The sequence below is a fragment of the Erinaceus europaeus genome, chromosome 5 (genome assembly GCF_950295315.1).
Source record: "Erinaceus europaeus chromosome 5, mEriEur2.1, whole genome shotgun sequence".
Lineage (NCBI taxonomy): Eukaryota > Metazoa > Chordata > Mammalia > Eulipotyphla > Erinaceidae > Erinaceus > Erinaceus europaeus.
The window spans coordinates 34,119,997-34,132,078 of NC_080166.1; the positions used below are offsets into that span (position 1 = coordinate 34,119,997).

At 42.1% G+C, this 12,082-nt stretch overlaps 1 pseudogene; it reads left to right on the top strand.

Moving 5' to 3' along the window:
• LOC132538657 (ubiquitin-like FUBI-ribosomal protein eS30 fusion protein) overlaps positions 1-11,726 on the top strand; it is a 77,409-nt pseudogene extending 65,683 nt beyond the window's left edge.
• The last annotated feature ends 356 nt before the right edge of the window (positions 11,727-12,082 follow it).

Genomic DNA, 12,082 nt, shown 5'->3' on the forward strand with positions numbered 1-12,082 from the left:
GTATGGACCAAAGATCTTTATGGGTACAGAAGGTGGAAGGTCTGGTTTCTGTAATTGCTTCTCCATTGGACATAGACATTGACAGGTCGATTTATACCCTAAGCCTGTTTCTATCTTTCCTTAGTAGGGTAGGGCTCTGGGGAGGTGGGGTTCCAGGACACACTGGTGAGGTCATCTGCCCAGGGAAGCCAGGATGGTGTCACGGTAGCATCTGTAACTTGGTGGCTGAAAAGTATTAAGATATAAAGCAGAGCAAATTGTTTAATAATCAGGAACCTAAAGGTGAAAGTATAGCAGATGAAATTTGTGGTTTTCTTGTTGGAAGAAGTTAGGAAGTCTATTTTAGGTATTTTCCTTATCCATTCCTTGCGCTTTGTGCCACATGCATTTAACCCGTTGCGCTACTGCACGATTCCCTTATTTTAGGTATTTTCCAAGGGTCACTTTGCCTGGGACAGTAGTCAGGGATTCCTGGGATTACCATGTAGATATGATAGGCTTAGACTTATAATAGGGAGTAGGTAAGAAGGGTATCATCTAACTTGGAGTGGATCTCTGTGAGAAGGGACTGCTGGGAGCTCCTGTTTTCATGTGTCGGTGTAGACATGGCTAACAGAATTGCAGAAGCTCCCAGCCCAGAGCTCTGACATTCTGGAGGAGGAAAGCAAACCTGGAACCAGCCATCTTCAGACTCTTGATTGTGGCAAGTCATTAGATATTGTTATTCTGACTTTCAAGGAGAGTTGGGAAGTATTCCAACTGATTCAAGGGACCACAGGACTGTGACTGAGTGGGATAGAGTATCAGAAAAGGCTTCCAAGAGGAGGTGACTCACTTTCATTCTTCAGATCTTCAGAGAGGATGGTTCCTATTGTGCTCTGGCAAAATGACAGGTGATGACACTTCGTAGATTCACTTTATAGAGTAATTTTTAGAAATATTTATTTATTTATTCCCTTTTGTTGCCCTTTAAAAAATTTTTTTTTTATTTAAGAAAGGATTAATTAACAAAACCATAGAGTAGGAGGGGTACAACTCCACACAATTCCCACCACCCAATCTCCATATCCCACCCCCTCCCCTGATAGCTTTCCCATTCTCTATCCCTCTGGGAGCATGGACCCAGGGTCATTGAGGGTTGCAGAAGGTAGAAGGTCTGGCTTCTGTAATTGCTTCCCCGCTGAACATGGGCATTGATTGGTCGGTCCATACTCCCAGTCTGCCTCTCTCTTTCCCTAGTAGGGTGTGTCTCTGGGGAAGCTGAGCTCCAGGACACATTGGTGGGGTCTTCAATCCAGGGAAGGCCCTTGTTGTTTTATTGTTGTAGTTATTATTGTTGTTGTTGATGTCATCATTGTTGGATAAGACAGAGAGAAATGGAGAGGAGGGGAAGACGGAGGGGGAGAGATAGACACCTGCAGATCTGCTTCACCACCTGTGAATTGACTCCCCTGCAGGTGGGGAGCTGGGGGCTCGAACTGGAATCCTTACTCCGGTCCTTGTGTTTGGCACCACCTGCACTTAACCCGCTGCACTACCACCCGACTCCCTATAGAGTAATTTTTGAATCCACTAAATAAGGAATATTAAGTCCATGAATACCAAGTGTTGATTTCTTGTATTAAGAGCTGTGTGGGAACAAGGGACTAGGACGTCATTAAATATACCTGTGGTGCAGTCAAGTGAAAGTTTCTGTGGAAGGTGACATTTGGGTCAGGCCACTTACAGCTGATAGGAGGATGTGTGGGGGGGGGGGCAGTGAGCAAGGTTTGGCAAGTTCCCAAATTGGGAACTTAGCATGTTCCCAAATGTTTCTGGGCTTTGATATTTTTTTCTCTTTCTTTGTTTTTCTTCCTTCCTTCCTTTCTTTTTTTCTTTTTCTTTTTCTTTTCTTTCTTTTTTTTTTTTTTTTTTTGCCACCGGGTTATTGTTGGAGCTCAGAGCCAGCACTATGAATCCATAGCTCCCATCAGCCATTCCACCCCCATTTTTTTCTTTCTATTTTATTTGACAGGACAGAAAGAAATTAAGAGGAGAAGGGGAGATGGAGAGGACAAGAGAAAGACAGACACCTGCAGGCCCTCCTGCAGAGGAGTGGAGGCTTGAAACTGGATCCTTGTGCATGGTGATCTGTGTGCCCATCCCATGACATTTTTTTCTTTAAGATCATCTGTTGTTGGACATCTGGGTTGCTTCCAGGTTCTGGCTATTACATATTGTGCTGCTATGAACATAGGTATTCACAGATCTTTGTGGATAGGTATGTTGGGTTCCTTAGGCTAAATTCATAGGAGAGGAATTGCAGGACCATAGGGGTAGGTCTACTTCTTTGTTCTTTTTTGATAGCAGGTAAAAGATGGTGGTAGTAGTGGTGGACACAGAGAAAGAGATACAAGAAGCCCTTCTCCACATTTCATGAAACTTCTACCCTACCTGTGGGGACCAGGGGGCTTGAACCTAGATCCTCCTGCATGGTAACCTGTGCACCCTACCAGGTATACAACTACCTGGTCCCATTTAAGGTATATATTGATTTATTCAGTGGAAGATAGAGAGAAGACAACACTGCTGACTAATGGCAAAGGGATTAAACTTGGGGTTCCAAGTTTGTAAGACATGCTTTAGTTACCTCTCCAGCTATGTGGTTACGTTAAAAGGACACATCAACCAGAAAAACAATGTCATAGACAACATCCCAAAGTCATAGTAGGCCTTGGCATGTCTGGGAGCATGCTGTCTGGGTGCATGAGTAAGAGGCCACATGGGTTAAACTGTGCCATGAGATAAAAATTTTTTTTGAACACACTGGGTTGGATTAAATTGGAAAGCAAAATTCAAGGTGATCAGTTCCATCAATAACTACAAAAAGGATTTCCTGTGATCCAGGAGGTGGTACAGTAGATAAGGCACTGGACTCTTGAGCTTGAGGCTCTGAGTTCAATCCCTGGAAGCACATGTACTAGAGTGATGTCTGGTTCTTTCTCTCTCTCCTCCTATTTTTAAATAAATAAATTATACACATATATAAAATGTAAAATATATGTAAAATATACTATATATTTTACACATACATATACATACATATATATTATATATACATACTTATGTATGTATGTATGTATGTATATGATTATCTAAACTCTGGTAGGCTTCTGGAGCCTGACCAGCCTCAGAAAAGGGTACACATGTCTTTAGATGTAAAGAGAGCCTGGGAGGTAGCCCTATGTTTGGAGTAGGAATAGCTTCATGTCTTACTTCAATGTCTCTATGCCAGTCACCAAAATTGAAATACCACATGGCCTGGGGTGGAGGAAAGCAAGGTGTGAAATAAGGCAGGAAACCATCACAGGAAGGGATCATTGCCTGCCTGCTGGATTAAGCAGATGAGATTGCTTACAGCTGGTGGTGACCAGTCCTGGGGTTCTATAGACCCAGCCCTCACGTAGTCCCCACATCTTTGAGAGAAGCAGTAGATCTATGCATCTATAACACATTGCATGCTTTTTTTGTCTTGATGTTTCACCACTATATGCTGACTTTTTTCAGATAGATGGATAGAGGATGAGAGAGAGAGAGAGAGAGACCAGAGCACTGATGCATCTCTCATTGCTGTGGGGGCAGGACTGTGACCTGGACCACTCACAGGCACTTTCTCGGATGAGTTATCTTGCCAGCCTGCTTATTTATGCTATGAAAGGCCCCAAATGAAGCTTCTCAGGATGGATTTTGAGGCCATGAAACAAGGATCCTGGAATGTATTTTTTTAAAAATATTTTTTATGTACTTTATTTTAATGAGAGAGATACTGAGAGAAACACCAGAGCACTACTCATCTCTGGCTTATGGTGGTGCTGGGGCTTGAACCTAGGAGCCTGGAACCTCAGGCATTAAAATCTTTGGCAGAATCACTACACTGTCTCCTTAGCCCTAGAATGCAGTTTTAGAGGATTTCAGCAGTTATATGGTAGCTTTGACCCAAGGGTTTGGCTTTCCTCTTCTATATCTGAAAGCAAAAGTACACAATAGTCTGCAGTGAGTCAGTATGAAGTTCATAATGAAATAGTGTCTACTTAGACTTAGATACCTTCCTCACCAACTTCCTATTACACTTCCCTCACTCACTCCAGATATAACCTTATCAAAGCAAGGACTGCAAAAGCTGAATAATGGCAAGAGACTGGCATACTTTAAGGATGACCCCTTTTTATTTTACATTTTTTATTTATAAAAAGGAAACACTGACAAAACCATAGGATAAGAGGGGTACAATTTCACACAACCCACCACCAGAACCCTGTATCCCATCCCATCCCCTGATAGCTTTCCTATTCTTTAACCCTCTGGGAGTATGGACCCAAGGTCATTGTGGAATGCGGAAGGCTGAAGGTCTGGCTTCTGTAATTGCTTCCTCGCTGAACATGGGCATTGACAGGTCAATCCATACTTCCAGCCTGTCTCTCTCTTTCCCTAGTGGGGAAGGGCTCTGGGAAATCGGAGCTCCAGGACACATTGGTGGGGTTGTCTGTCCAGGGAGGTCTGGTCAGCATCATGCTAGCATCTGAAACCTGGTGGCTGAAAAGAGAGTTAACATACAAAGCCAAACAAATTGTTGACTAATCATGAACTGAAAGGCTGGAGAGTGCAGATGAAGAGTGTGGGGCAGGGGTTCCGTTTTTGTAGATAGCTAGTAGTCATATTTTAGTTAAATTCCGAAGGGCCTATGGCTATACTAGTTTTTTTTTTTTTTCCTTCTTCTTTTTGCCCCTGAGCCTGAAATCTCATATGCAGGTGGATCCAGGTTATTGTTTGGGGAGATGATGTCATGGGTGGAAAAAGGAACAGAAAGCTGGATGAGGGAAGAGAGTAGCTCCCTAAAATGGGAAAGGGGTATAAATACTGTTGACTGTAAACCCCACTGGTTTGATGTGATCTGGGGCCCATATTCAGCTTAGGAGCCAATGTGATCTCTGCATCCTTCTAGATCTGAACTCACATTCTGTGGTTCTGAGTAGGAATGTTCCAAGCTGCCCCAATATCGACCCACCTTCCTCAGGTGTAGCATAGAGTATGTTGTCCATCCTCCCTTTGGAGGATGGAACATAATCTACCATTGTTGATCCAAGTTGAGGGCAAGGTTCTATGTGGGCCCACAAAGGGGTCTATTGTGTTGTTCCTTATAGAAATGACTGATAACAATGGAGAGAGGGATTTATTCCAGGTCTAGGCCCATCAAATCTATTTGGGAATCTCAGGATTCCCCGATTAGGGCCCCAGCTGATTGGGTAGCCTGATAGTGACTAAAGAGTCATCCTTAAAGTATGCCAGTCTCTTGCCCTTATTCAGCTTTTGCAGTCCTTGCTTTGATAACGTTAGCTTTGGAGTGAGTGAGAGAACTGTAATAGGAAGCAGGTAAGGAGGTTACCTAATTTAAGTAGACACTATTTCATTATGAATTTGATACTGACTCACTACAGACTATTGTGTATTTTTGCCCTAATTTATGGATACATGTGAACATATGCTCTATCTTACAGGATCTGGTTTATATCTAGGTTTTGGAACTTTGTTAGGAAGTGAACCTCCTGGAATGGAATTAGAGAATACCATGAAAGTAAAGGTCTCACGCAAGTAATGAGGGTAAAGGGTTGATATTCCATACCTGGCGTCTCTGTACACAGTCTGAAGTGAAGCATGCTAAGGTGGTACTACTCATTGCATTGATTAGGCTGGGATTGGCAGATGCAATATCATTTGGTATGACTTAAGAGAAGCATGCAGGAAAGTAAGCCCCACCCCAGAGGTTCCAGGACTGGGAGAAATATAGGCTCTATAGAGGAAGCTGGAGGTTCCTGCTGTCTTAGGGTTTAAGAAGACAATAGTTATTGCTATAATCACATTGTTTGGCAATTGGGTTAACTTTGAAAAATCCTTTGTTAGGATTTGCTTGTCATACACACCATCACCATATTTTATGTCCTTTGACATTATTTGTATATAGCTATGCCACCAGTTGCTTCTGTTCTCCCTGGACTAAACTTTTAAGAGGGTCAACATATCAAAGACTCAGCCTATGTATTAAAAAGACTCAGTCTGTGCTTTAAAAGGTTTGAGACATTCAATCAGTTTTTCCCCTCTTACATTACTTAGTGATTTATATGACTACAAATTTATAGGAGTGTACATAAACACCATTCCCACCACCAACAGACTGTGTCCCATCCCGTATCCCCACCCTTTTCCCCTCCCCCATCCCCACCCCATGAAGCTGAACATCCACCCTAACCCTCAAGCCAGGGTTTTTACTTTGGTGCCCTACTAGGATGACTCTAGTCACTATCAGGCCACCCATCAGCTGGGGCCCTATTTGGGGAGTCCTGAGATTCTCAAACAGACATGATGGGCCTAGACCTAGAATAGATCTCTCTCTCCATTGTTACCAGTCATCTCTATCAGGACCAAGAAAACAGACCCCTTTGTGGGCCCTTATAGGACCTTGCCCCCAACTTGGATCAACAATGGTAGAGAATGTTCCTCTGAAGGGAGGCTGAACAACATAACATACCCTATGCTACACCTGAGGAAGATGGGCCCTGATATTGGGCAGCTTGTAACATTCCTACACATGACCACAGAATGTGAGTTCAGATCTATAGGATGCAGAGGTCACATAGGCTCCTAAGCTGAATATGAGCCCCAGATCACATTAAATTGATGGGGTTTGAAGTCAACAATATTTATACACCTTTCCCATATTTGGAAGCTACTCTTTTCCCTGATCCAGCTTTTTGGTCCTTTTCCAGCTATGACATCATCTCCCCAGACAATAACTTGTATCCACCGGTATATCAGATTTCAGGCTCGGGAAACAACAACAACAACAACAACAAAACAAAACCAAAAAAACCTAGTATAGCCATAGGCCCTTTGGAATTTAACTAATATACGCCTACTAGATATTTACAAAACGGAACCCCTGCCCCACACTCTTCATCTGCACTACTCCAGCCTTTCAGTTCATGATTAGTCAACAATTTGTTTGGCTTTATATGTTAATTCTCTTTTCAGCCACCAGGTTCCAGATGCTAGCATGATGCTGACCAGACCTCCCTGGATAGACAACCCCACCAATGTTTCCTGGAGCTCTGATTCCCCAGAACCCATTAGGGAAAGAGAGAGGCAAGCTAGGAATATGGATCGAACTGTCAATGCCCATGTTCAGTTTGGAAGCAATTACAGAAGCCAGAACTTCCACTTTCAGCATCCCACAATGACCTTGGGTCCATACTCCCAGGAGGTTAGATAATAGGAAAGCTATCAAGGGGAGGGGATGGGATATGTAGTTCTGGTGCTGGGAATTGTACAAAGTTGTACCCTCTTATCCTATGGTTTTGTCAGTGTTTTCCCTTTTATAAATAAAATAAATAATAATAATAATAATAAAAGAAACATTCAAAAGAAGAAAAAAAGCTTTTGAAGTAACTTGAGGGGGGGGTGGTGGCATACCAGGTTGAGTGCACATGTTACAATACACAGGAATCCAGGTTTGAGCCCCCAATCCCCACCTGCATGAGGAAAGCTTTGTGAGCGGTGAAACAGTGTTGCAGGTGTCTCTTTGTCTCTCTGCTTCTGTATAAGCCCCTGCCCTCTTGATTTCTGGGTGTCTCTATCCAATTAATAAATGAAGATAAAATAATATTAATTAAAAAACAAGAAATAACTTGAAATAATGCCCATCCAAGCAATCCAGAAAACTGTAATAAAGATAGATAAATATGCCAGAAAGCTTTGTTGCACATGACTATTCTTTTGTGCAAAATTAAGCAAAAACAAAACAAAAAACAAGGGTTGGTGTACTTGGAAACTGTGATGCTTTGTCATATATGAGACCCAGTTTCAAGGCCAGCCCCCACTGCACTGAAGGAAGTTCTGATGCTGCTCTCTATCTCTCCCTCTCCCTCTCCCTCTCCCTCTCCCTCTCCCTCTCCCTCTCCCTCTCCTTCTCCCTCTCCCTCTCCTCCCCCCCCTATATATATGAAAGTTCAATCCCCCTAATATCACACACACTAATCACATGTTGATGAGACTCTGAGGGTTTTCCTGGCTGACTGACACATCATCTTGATCAACTTGGAGTAACATAAGCAGCCAAAAGACTTCTGGTATACTGTGGCAAAGTGTGCACTCTACTGAGTGCACCGTCGCCCAGCCCTGAAACACATGGATTCTAAAAATTAGACTTTCCTTGTCACTGGAAGCTTTCTTTCTCTTTTTTTTTCTTTTCTTTTTTTTGGGGGGGAATTAATGTTTTACATTCAACAGTAAGTACAATAGTTTGTACATGCATAACATTCCCCAGTTTCCCATATAACAATACAACCCCCACCAGGTCCTCTGAATCCTTCTTGGATCTGTATTCTCCCCACCCACCCACCCACTCCCACCCCAGAGTCTTTTACTTTGGTGTGATATGCCAATTCCATTTCAGGTTCTATTTGTGTTTTCTTTTCTGATCTTGTTTTTCAACTTCGGCCTGAGAGTGATATCATCCCATATTCATCCTTCTGTTTCTGACTTATTTCACTCAACATGATTTTTTCAAGGTCCATCCAAGATCAGCTGAAAACGATGAAGTCACCATTTTTAACAGCTGAGTAGTATTCCACTGTGTATATATACCACAACTTGCTCAGCCACTCATCTGTTGTTGGACACCTGGGTTGCTTCCAGGTTTTGGCTATTACAAATTGTGCTGCCAAAAACATATGTGTACACAGATCTTTTTGGATGGATATGTTGGGTTCCTTAGTATATATCCCCAGGAGAGGAATTGCAGGATCATAGGGTGGGTCCATGTCTAGCCTTCTGAGAGTTCTCCAGACTGTTCTCCACAGAGGTTGGACTTATAGACATACCCACCAGCAGTGTAGGAGGGTTCCTTTGACCCCACAACCTCTCCAGCATTTGCTGCTGTTACCTTTTCTGATGTATGACATTCTCACAGGAGTGAAGTGGTATCTCGTTGTTGTCTTGATTTGCATTTCTCTGACAATCAGAGACTTGGAGCATTTTTTCATGTGTTTCTCAGCCTTTTGGATCTCTTCTGTGGTGAATATTCTGTCCATGTCCTCCCCCCATTTTTGGATGGGGTTATTTGTTGTCTTGTTGTTGAGTTTGGCAAACTCTTTATGTATGTTGGTTATTAAACTCTTGTCTGATGTGTGGCATGTAAAGATCTTCTCCCATTCTGTGAGGGGTCTCTTGATTTGGGTAGTGGTGTCTTTTGCTGTGAAGAAGCTTTTTAATTTGATGTAGTCCCATAGGTTTATACTTGCCTTAGTCTTCTTTGTAATTGGATTCGTTTCATTGAAGATGTCTTTAAAATGTATGCAGAAAAGAGTTCTGGCAATATTTTCTTCTAAGTATCTGATAGTTTGTGGTCTAACATCCAAGTCCTTGATCCACTTGGAATTTTCTTTTGTATTTGGTGAAATACAGTGGTTCAGTTTCATTCTTCTGCATGTTTCAACCCATTGTTTCCAATACCATTTGTTGAAGAGACTCTGCTTTCCCCATTTAATAGTCTGAGCCCCTTTGTCAAAGATTAGATGTCCATAGGTGTGGGGGCTCACTTCTGGGCTCTCAATTCTATTCCACTGGTCAGTGCGTCTATTCATGTTCCAGTACCAAGCAGTTTTGATGACAATGGACCTATAATCTAATTTGAGATCTGGGAGTGTGATGCCTCCAGTTCTGTTCTTTTTTTCAAGATTGTTTTGGCAATTCTAGTTCTTTTCTGGTTCCAGATAAAGATTTGTAGCATTTGTTCTATTCTCCTAAAAAATGTGCTTGGGATCTTGATGAGGATAGCATTAAATTTGTATATGGCTCTGGGTAGTATATTTATTTTGATGACACTAATTCTACCAACCCATGAACATGGAATATCTTTCCACTTCTTTGTGTCTTTTTCAATTTCCTTGAGTAATGATTCATAATTTTCAGTATACAAGTCTTTCACTTCTTTGGTTAGGTTTACTCCTAGATATTTTATTGTTTTTGTTGCTATAGTAAAAGGAATTGATTTCTGGATTTCAATTTCTTCTAGCTTAGTGTTTGCATAGAGGAATGCCACTGACTTTTGAATGTTAATTTTGTAGCCTGACACCTTACTGTATTTCCTGATGATTTCCAAAAGCTTCTTGCTATATTCCTGAGGTTTTTCTGTGTATCAAGTTGAGAGAGTGGGGTGTTGAAGTCCCCTACTATGACTGTGTTGCTGGTAATATATTGCTGTAGCTCTTTCAGTAGACATTTGATGTATTTAGATGGCTTCTCATTGGGTGCATAGATGTTAGTAATTGTTAAGTCCTCTTCATAGACTGATCCTCTAAGCATTAAGTAGTGTCCATTCTTATCTTTTTTAATCTTATCTATTTTAAAGTCTATCGTGTCAGGTATGAGAATAGCTGTTCCTACCCTTTTTTGTGGGCCATTGGCCTGTATGATAGTTTTCCATCCTTTCACTTTAAGTCTGTGTTTGTCTTGTTGAGTTAGGTGGGTTTCCTGTAGACAGCATACTGTTGGGTTGTATTTTCTGATCCATCTTCCTACTCTGTGTCTTTTAGTAGGTGAATTCAAGCCATTGACATTTATTGATATCAAAGATTGAATATATTTTAACGCCATTCTTGTAGAGTTTTAGAATGTTCTGATATATGTCCTATTTATGATGGTCTGTTTATAGAAGACCTTTCAGAACTTCTTTCAGGGCAGGCTTGGTGATAGTTCATTCCTTCAACTGTTGCTTGTCTGAGAAGGTCTTGATGCCTCCATCTAGTCTGAATGACAGTCTAGAAGGATATATTATTCTTGGTTGAAAACCTTTCTCATTGAGCACTCGATAGATATCTTGCCATTCTCTTCTGGCTTGTAGTGTTTGTGTGGAGACATCTGCTGTAAACCTTATGGGTTTTCCTCTGTAGGTGATTCTTTGTTTTTCTCTCACTGGAAGCTTTCACTGAATGTTTTTCTTTTCTTAGGGTGAGTGATTTCTGGTGAAGCCTGGGACTTGTCCTGGTTTCAGCCAATGTGCACAAGTTCCATGGGAAGTCTTTTTGCACTCTACCTTTGAGTTAGCTGCAGCCAGGTCAGCACTCTAGTCAACGACATGCAGCTGTTCATGCCCAAGAGCTCCACACCCTTAAGGTGACCAGCCAGGAGACTGTCACCCAGATCAATGCTCATGTAGCCTTGTTGGAGGGCATCACCCTGGAAGACTAGGTCCTGATCCTGGTGGGCACACCCCTGGAGGATAAGGCCATCCTGAGCCAATGTGTGGTGGAAGCTCTGACCACACTGGAAGTAGCTGGCCACATGCTGGGAGGTAAAGCCCATGGTTCCCTGGCCTGTACTGGGAAAGTAAGAGATCAGACTCCTAAGGTGGCCAAACAGGAGAAGGAGGAAGAGGAGGAGGAAGAGGTGGAGGAGAAGGAGAAAAAGGAGAAGACTGGCTGGGCCAAGAGGTGGATATAGCATAACTGCCACTTTGTTAATGTCGTGCCTACCTTTGTAAAGAAGAAGGGCCCCAATGCCAACTCTTAAATCCTTGTAATCCAGCTTTCTCAAATAAAGCCATTTGCCTTGTTAAAAAACAAACAAAAAAAATCCCAAACCAGAAATCCCATGGAACATACAAATTCCTGCTGTTTAAAATAGAAGTTACTCCCCCCCCCAAAAAAAAGGAGTCACCCTAATAAACAACTGTAGAGAGTGGCCCCTGCCTGGAGAGACCATAATAGTGCAGAGGACAGAGGATGAGAGAAAGTATGTTATTTGGGGCAACTGAGAGCAAATAGGCTTATACAATGGGTGAAATTTTAACAGCAGAGGTTTGGGGAAATAGCTCACTTAGATAGTGTGCTGCTTTGATATGTGCTCAACTCAGGTTTGAGCCTGGCCTCCATTACGTTGGAGAAAACTTTGGTGGTGTGCTTATCTATCTATCTATCTATCTATCTATCTATCTATCTATCTATCTATCTATCTATCTATCTATCATCTATCTATATCTAACTACCTTCTA